Here is an 8486-nt window from a genome sequence, read left to right as displayed (position 1 = left end):
GATCGACCCTGCATTCCTTTGTTGGTGCGTCTGCGTGTATGTAGAGTGGTCTCACGTAGCCGACGGAATTCGCCGCCTTTACGACTTCGGTTACGAGTAGTGTGCGGATGGCGCACAGACGAAGGTCACTACACGTACTGCATGAACCCGGAAGCTTTTCACGCGTTTAAATCGTCTTTGTTGATTGCCGACAGCTTTGGACAGCGCACAAATGCCGACGATCGCATCCCCGCTTACGTTCCACGAGGAGGCATGCAGGAACACAACACTACAGTTGTTTGACCGGAAGCGAGCTCGCTAGATCGGCGAAAGACCGGCGAGATCACTAGATCGCTTTGCAAAAAACATACTCACCAAAGAGCATTTCCAACACGAGAGATCCCAAGACTTCGCTTTCGTTCGCGTCGAAAGCACTGCTCGCACCAGCATCGTTTGCTTCTTCGAGAGGCCGGCTCTTCGCAATCGGCTCGTACATGTAGGGAGTAACGCCGAACTCCTCAGAAAAACGCAGTCTCTCTCAATTTTCCATTACCTCTTAATTTTCCATTACAGCACCAAACTACCTGGCACCGCGCTTCATGTGTAGCGGCAGCGGTCGGTGACTAGAGTTGACGTCACGAGGCCCCCGACCAATCACAGGCGGAAACGAGACGCGCGAGCTCGGCGTATCCGCTGCTGCACTTTTCGTCGAAATAAAATATATTTGCGCTTTCTTTTGCTCAATTTCGATACGATATTCGAATTCGGAGGGTTGAAAACCATTATGTACACATGTTCACTCATTTTTTATGGAAAACCTTTCAGCTTCCCTTTAAATACCCATGCACTCGAAGATGATAAAACAAAGAGGGCCGTGCTTCTGCAACTTGACCACGTCATTATATGTTCCGTCTCCGTCACAACTACTCGATCTTCACATCCAGACGGTTCTCGATGTTGCTTTCTTCTTTTTTCTTGATAGTGACACTTACTTTCAGCTTTTTCTCACTCAACTAATCATTTTTATTTCTCTTTTCATGTGCAGTTCGCATGCCTGTTACTTGCCGTCTGCACAGATTGTGCCAACTATAGCGGGCTTTTCCCCTTGCCAGGTGGCCATAGCAAATGTATGCTTTCATCCTCGCGCCACATCTTTTATTTTCGTTTATTATTTTATTTCCAGTACCTCTTTCCCTTCATTACGCGTTTTTAATTTCGTTTTGACATCACTTCAAATGATTTCTCTTCTGCTTAACTTTTGCGGCTTGCTAAGACAGCAGGTGCACCTAGCCAGCTACACCTAAGCAGCGTGACCAACAGCACCCGAGTATACAGTAGCCTGAAGCGCCGCTTACGGTCACCACCGGCGCCACTATACGGGAAATAAACTTGCGGAATCGAGGTAGCTAATCACTTCTGAGCATCACGCCTTGTACGAACTACACCTAAGCTTGAACTAGGAGAAGGATGCCTATCGCACCACAGGCTCATGACATTAGGCCTGATTTTTTTCTTTCATAAGAACCTAATGCTGGAATCGGGATACTCCCCACTGTTCTAGCCTCCGAATCTATTTTTCCGCCGTAAAATTCTAATTGTTTCTTTTTCTAAAATTCATTTGTTGTGTTAATTTTAAAAAAATCTTTTCAATTATATTAAGATTGGCATTCGTGCTCAGTGTACCTTATGGTGGCCCGGGCTAACACTTTGCTATGGGCATTAAGGTACAGAAATGACGCAACAAAATACGCAAGGTACGTTTACCCATGCATTAGAAATCTTACTTGCCTGATTTAAGTCACAGCTGGCGGCGCACTGACGGGCTAACTTTGAAATCCTAGCGCTCCCTATTCGTAGTGGACTCGTTCGTTTCGCAGAGGGTGTTTGCGCGCTATAAGGTATAGAAATGAGCCCCCATCACTGGCGTCCGAGACTGGTCTGCACCGCTCTGGCTCGCGGCACTCCAATAGGCATTTGGGGCTCATATATATATATATATATATATATATATATCATGATCATATAAAACCAGCAGACAATGCAGTAAAGGAAAGCATCGGGGAAATCAGCTATGGTTGTAATTGAAATGTAGAAAATAATGGACAAAAGGGAAATGAAAGTGGGCGAAAAGGTAACTTGCCGCAAATGGGAGGCGAACCCGCAACCTCTGCATCACGCGTGCGTTGCACTACCAATTGTGCGACGGCGACGGCTATCAATCCGGCCACTATCTTCGGTAGTTATGTTTTACTAGATCTTGTCCTGGGAGTGTTAGCCAGCGCCATGGTGGGAGGATGGGCAACATCCTTGTTATTTTTTTTTTGCCCGATGGCGTCACGTAGCACGTGAACTTTTTAGAGCAGACAAGCGGCCAATAAAGCCTCACATGCTACCTACCCGCCGTGGCTATGGTGTTGGGCTGCTGAGCACGAGGTCGCGGGACCGAATCCCAGCCACGGCGGCCGCATTTCGATGGGGGCGAAAACACCCGGGTACTTAGATTTAGGTGCACGTTAAAGAACTCCAGGTGGTCGAAATCTCCCGAGTCCTCCACTATACGGCGTGCCTCATAATCAGAAAGTGGTTTTGGCACGTAAAGCCCCATAATTTAATTTTTAATTAATTTTCACATGCTACCTAGGGCCATCAACGCTGGAGACTCGAGACCCTCGCTATGAATGAACGAAAAGAGAAGGGAAACCGAGGGGCTCGTTTTTTGTTGATCTTTGGCCTACGACTTCGTGGGAACAAAGAAGAGCGCTTATTTCTCTCTCCCATTTCTATCGCTCTTTTTGTTGCCGTATGCATCGAGGGAAAATATACAGAGTGTTCCGCGGCTATCTCTGTGATGCTGCGTAAGCCCTGCAAATCTTGTCCAACATGGCTTTGAGTCATTGAATTTATTTGGGATGACGACATCAAAAGAATGTGCATACGCGGACACTGTGATAAAACGCTCAGAGGGCTCTTGACGTTGTCCATTGGCACGCACGGCCCACAAGACTCGGATTATTAGGCCTAATGCACTAGATTTAGCTTATAAAGGTGGCCAAAAAAAAATAGATATTCAACGATGTATCAGTGTACAGATCATAACAGGCTCATCGCTGGCGTTTGCTGGTATTCATTCGTATCTCTACACAGATTATTCCTCGACCATGGCTCTGGACGACCTTATGCCGTTTGGTTACACGCCTGTCACCATTAACAAGTTGACGAAACTTCCTTGGTATGATCCGACATGTGGTCCGCTTCGCACTGACAATGCAATGTTTGTGATCGAGAGGGAGGACAATTCACTTTCGATAGCCTATAGCACTTTCTGAAAGTCAAGCACGTGCAGCTACGAGAGTCAGTATTTGCAGGTGAGTTAATATATGAACAGAAGGCCGTACACGTTTCATCAATGGCCGTCAGCTCTTTAATTTTAGCAACCGAAGGAATAAGGTGACACAGTTGGCTTACTCGTAGCGAGCACAGATTGGTAGAATTTGCTTTGATTTTCTGCCAGAAAAAGCGTGCGTACGTCAAAGAAAGCTACAAAAGTGGATAAGCGAAGTAAGGAAGTCGTCATCGGTTTGTGCATGCAGCCACTGCTATGCGTACTTTGGGATAAAATATGTACTGATGCCACCCCGTTAGCGCAGACATGCTAGGCGTAATTCAATACATGAATGAATTATGGTGCACAATAAGGGGACTTGACCTTTGACTTTTGAAAGGGCTAAAGTATTTTTACTTTTACTGACATTCACATTACTCAATTTTCACAAGCACGTAAGAGGACGTCCTCAAGATGGAATAAAGAGAGTGCACATAAACAGTTGGCAACCTGAACAAAAGTTTTAATCACGAGCTGACGAACAGACTGCGCGCTGTCAACGCTATCACGCTTGAGGAAAAAATTCGAACTGCATCCATAAGAACGCTCTAGAGCCTGTGAATCAGTCTGAGCAAGATAAGATTGCGGGCCCGGTCTCACAAACGATCAATTCATTCCACGCTTCCTCAGAGGTATAACAGTTCGACTGTCGTGCCCGGTTGGCGCGGCCCTTTCCGCACTTTGGGTGACTTCGTCCTGACCAGCGCCGTGGGCGTACTCGGTTGTTGTGACGTCATGGTACCTTTTTTCCAGATCGACAGCTTCGAGCGCTACGCGCGCATCGCAACGACGACATGCTGCGCGCCCGCCATGGAACCTCGGCTGGGCGTCAACCCTCGAATGGCCTCTTCTTGCGGAATAGGCGGATGCGTCGGCTTGGGCCCCGCTCGCCGTCTCATCCTTAACGGGAAGCGATGATTCGGGAGTGACAGAAAAGCCCGCCTCGGTCGGTAAAAACCGCAGTGGGAAGTCGCAAGTCTTCGGCCCCGACTTCTGTGCTGCGAGGCGTAGCGGCGGGTATAGGTCGCCGATTATGGAGAATATCGAAACGCACAGGGCGACCATGGCCAGCACCACGAAAGCGAGGCAGACCCTTTTCGCCGTCGCGACACACGTCGTTAACGAAGTCCGCAGTCGGCTAGGAGCCGACGGTCGAGGCTTGCCCAAGTGATGTTCGATCGGCTCGACTCGGGACCGCAGGACTTGAGTCGTGCGTAAGGAGCCCGTCTGTGGATGGGGCCAACTTGTATTGGCCCACGCGTCCATATCTTCAAGCAAGGACTGACGATGCTGGACGTGTTGCTGCTGCTGCTCGTGTTGTTCGCCGGGTGATGTTGCAGCAGCCTCTGGAACAGCAGGAAGGAGGTGGTGCGGCAAGTCAGCGGAGCTTGTCGACGGTGGCACCTGCAGCAGCACACTGGGTGCGTGGGTCGCTTGGTCCTGCGTCCACTGGAATTTGGGCTGCCTCGGCTTGTGGCCATCGCTCTGCGTGCCGAATGCCATGCCTGGCAGGCTGCCGCAGACGATGTTCTCACGGAATGGGCCGATTCGACGAAATCATTCAAGAATGACTTCAATGGCTTCAAGAATGGCTCGTGGCCCTCGGCGCTTTGCCTTGCAGTGCCTGGTGGCCTTCTCTGCGCCCTGCTCATACAAGCTCAGGGAAAGATGCGTAAACTAGCCTGAGGTTCAAGCGGAGCTGTCCGTCCAATTTTTCTTCATAACCTGCTAAGAGTTTGGTACATACCCACTGCTGAGGATGATGATAATGATGATGAGTGCAGACATTAGTGCATAACCACAATAGACATCTTTATTTTAACGTACGCTATACTATAGCGGGTCGTTACAGCACATGCGCGGAACGCTAAACGACGCCTAGCGTATAGCGTACGCACGCTATTTCAAAGATGTAGCGTTAGCGTCCTTGCGCCGTTTGCGCAGCTTGCCTAAAGAAAGAAACGTTCGAGATGTCGGCGCCACTTATCGCTGCAGTCGGGAGATAGCCGCAACAACAGCATATGGTCTCTGAGATTTGAATATCTCGCAGGGCAACTAAAGCTGTAAGAAATGTGCTCTGCTTAGTGTACGCTATACTACAGCGTATAGCGTACGCTATACTATAACTGTTTAATGAGGGATAGCTCAAAAGCGGGCAACATACTATAGAGCGAGAACAAAGTTGGGGGAAATGCTGATAACAATGAAAATATTAAAGCTATAATTTAAAAATTACATGATAATATTCATTTAATAGTAAAGGATCAACATGAGGGATATGTAAAACTTATAAAATAAATGTATTGCAGGGAAGACTATTGAGAAATAAAAATTCAGTGCAATTCCACGCTGTGAAGGCGGATGACCAGCGTATGTGGGCCCTTTAATGTCGAACTGTCCACTGCCGTCCGTCAAACGCCGTATGCACGTAAATGGAAGATGAGGCGCAGCTAGTCGCTCCTCCGCGATGTTGAGCCTCCGAACACCGAGCACTTCTTGCGCTTAGCATTCGAAACAAAATTCACGTAACCCCAGTTCCCCGGAATATGCACCCTGACCGTGATAAAGGCCGAATAAAGGCAAGAGCACAAGCTCTGGTTCGACTCTGGCGATGACACATCGGACACACCAGTCCTATACACCGACGTGGTCTGGTACGCAAAGAGACGTATACCCTGTGTCTAGTCGTACTAGATAGTAGATACATTCTGAGGGCTTCGGCCACGCTCAACATTGTGGACAATGGCACGGCGGTAGAGGCTGCTATCGCCCTAGCCATCGTACACGCTTCAACGATACCGGCACCGGATGGACCCATCACAGTGGTGACTGATTCACAGACCGCCTGCAGGACTCTGGCACAAGGGATGGTGACAACCAACACTCATTGCATCCTTACATCATTACATTCCACAGCATTACACAGGGTGCGTATCGTCTGGACACCTGGCAATGAACGTGCTAATGCGGTAGCCCGATCGCTGACCGAGCGCCATTGGAAGAGCTGTCCAACCAGGACGACGCACCGACAGAACCACTGAACCATACTGAAACTCTACAACATTACAGAGATAGCAGGAGACACTTCCCCCCCCACCACACAATTCCATTACCGAGAAGATGCCGTCGCGTGGCGACAGCTTCAAACTAAATAATTTCCCTGTCTCTATCTTCAAATCTTCAATCCCACACAACATCCTCAAAATTTCCGTACTGGGAGTGCCCACACCCTTCGGGTTACTCCCCTATTCCTTCACCTTTCTCCTGGGAGACTGCGCTGACCAGCTCAGACCCGCAAGAGCAGCGACGGCTGATCCGACGGGCACGCTGAGTGGCGCGAGCCGATGGAGCCCTCAACTAAGGGCTCCACCCTACGAGGAAGTCTTCCCACCTCATTAGAAATAAATGTTTTCTCTCTCTCTCTCTCGGAAGATGATGAGGCACCGAGGGGTATACATACCCATGTATTGTTGCAAAACGCGGCACGACACCTTTTATTAACGAATCCCGGCACGTAGAACAGACGCGCCTCACAGCACTCCGAGGGCGCACTGCTTCAGCCTAGCCAAGGCGATCGCGCGTAGGTCGACGTCCCGAAGTGCAGTAATGGTTGTGAGGTCACTAGAAAACCACAGGCGGTCACACACAACAGAGGCCACAGAAAGTTAGTCCCCCACAAATTCCCTCTGAAAGCTGGCCGTTGCTCCGGTGAAACATTCCAAGTTTGCAGGATCGGGGCCACATGGACGGTTCGAATTTGTTTCCGCCTCGCGGTCATGGCGGGCAGCACGCTTACTGGACCGCCACCACGGGAGAACGGAAGGAAAGAAGATACGCAAGCTCTTGGAACGCCAACAAAGAGGGGGCGGTGCGAACGCAGACATGACTGTCGCTGGTCAAGGTGTAGTATCTGTTCTTATCAGCTTAATATCTGATACGGGTCGTATTTGGGTCGAAGATATTAATGGCGTTTTTCACTGGTCGATTCGGAGCAGGATTCCTTGCTCCGCGGCAACGAATCCGAATTTCACTGGTCGATCTGGAGCGGATTCGCGCGTTCCACTGGTCGTTCCGGATCAACTCGCTCCGCGCCGGATCGCTCTCACTTGCTCCGTCACCGAGGCGCGGATTCGGGCACAAATAGCTCGCGTCACTTCCGTCTTCAAGCGAAATCGGTAGTGATTCGGTACCCGGTTGGAACGCACAACATTGTGTTGCTTCGCAAAATGGCAGCGTTCGGTGCTACTGCAGAGCTCGTGTTTAGCGAGGAGAGCTCGGACGACAGCGATTACGAGGTGACGCAGGTGCTGTACGAATCCTTCTATGCACGTTGCCCACGCGCAATTCTTGCGGGCGCGACATGGAAATGACGGACTCTGCGACTGCCGCGGTCAAATTACGCACGGGGGACGGCGAGTTTGGTTGCCGTGGAAACGTACAGAGCGGAAGTCGGACATGGTTTCCGGAACCGGTTCGTGCGACGTGTACGCAGAATACCTGTGTGATCACCCGCGGAGCGTTTTTGCGCTCCGCTGGCCGAATCGGATTTGTGAAACCCGAGGATTTCGGCGGCCGCTCTAGATCGACCAGTGAAAAACGCCATTAACTTACTTTGGAAGTTGGTGGAGTGCTTAAAGAGTGCTTCGCCTCCGCCACGGGTCGGCCCGGTATTGCACTATCTTCGGGATTGGCCCAAGTACATGTGGGGAAAAAATTATCAATCTACATGGCTCTTGCTCACGGACACATTTTTCAATAAAACCTAGCCATATACAGCTTCGCTGCAATAAGTTGAAAATAGTGTGAGCCTGATAGAATGAAATATTGTAGGACGGTGACGACAAAATCTGGTTCGCAGCATTGGTGAATGCGAAGTAAGATATTCCGGACAAAACTTGGACAATAAAGCACTACAGCATACGTTCTGGGTTGGCAACTGTGTTGTGGTTGAAGCTCAAGGAAGCTATTCAAGATTTCAATCCATCTCATAATATATGTATTAAGCATATTTTTTACATTCGTAATTTAGATTTGGAGCAGGTGAGTTATCTACATTTATGGTATACTGGAATGGGGCAGTGTGTCGTCCGCACTGCGAAGCATCGGTAGAGCCGTGATCACTTTT

General features: G+C 49.5%; 1 pseudogene; it reads left to right on the top strand.

Annotated features, from left to right (window-relative positions):
- The first annotated feature begins 7243 nt into the window (after positions 1-7243).
- LOC142583781 (U2 spliceosomal RNA) lies at positions 7244-7421 on the top strand (annotated as a pseudogene).
- Positions 7422-8486: the final 1065 nt, after the last annotated feature.

This window comes from Dermacentor variabilis, chromosome 5, assembly GCF_050947875.1.
Source record: "Dermacentor variabilis isolate Ectoservices chromosome 5, ASM5094787v1, whole genome shotgun sequence".
Classification (NCBI taxonomy): Eukaryota; Metazoa; Arthropoda; class Arachnida; order Ixodida; family Ixodidae; genus Dermacentor; species Dermacentor variabilis.
This window is presented reverse-complemented; position numbering and strand designations above follow the sequence as displayed.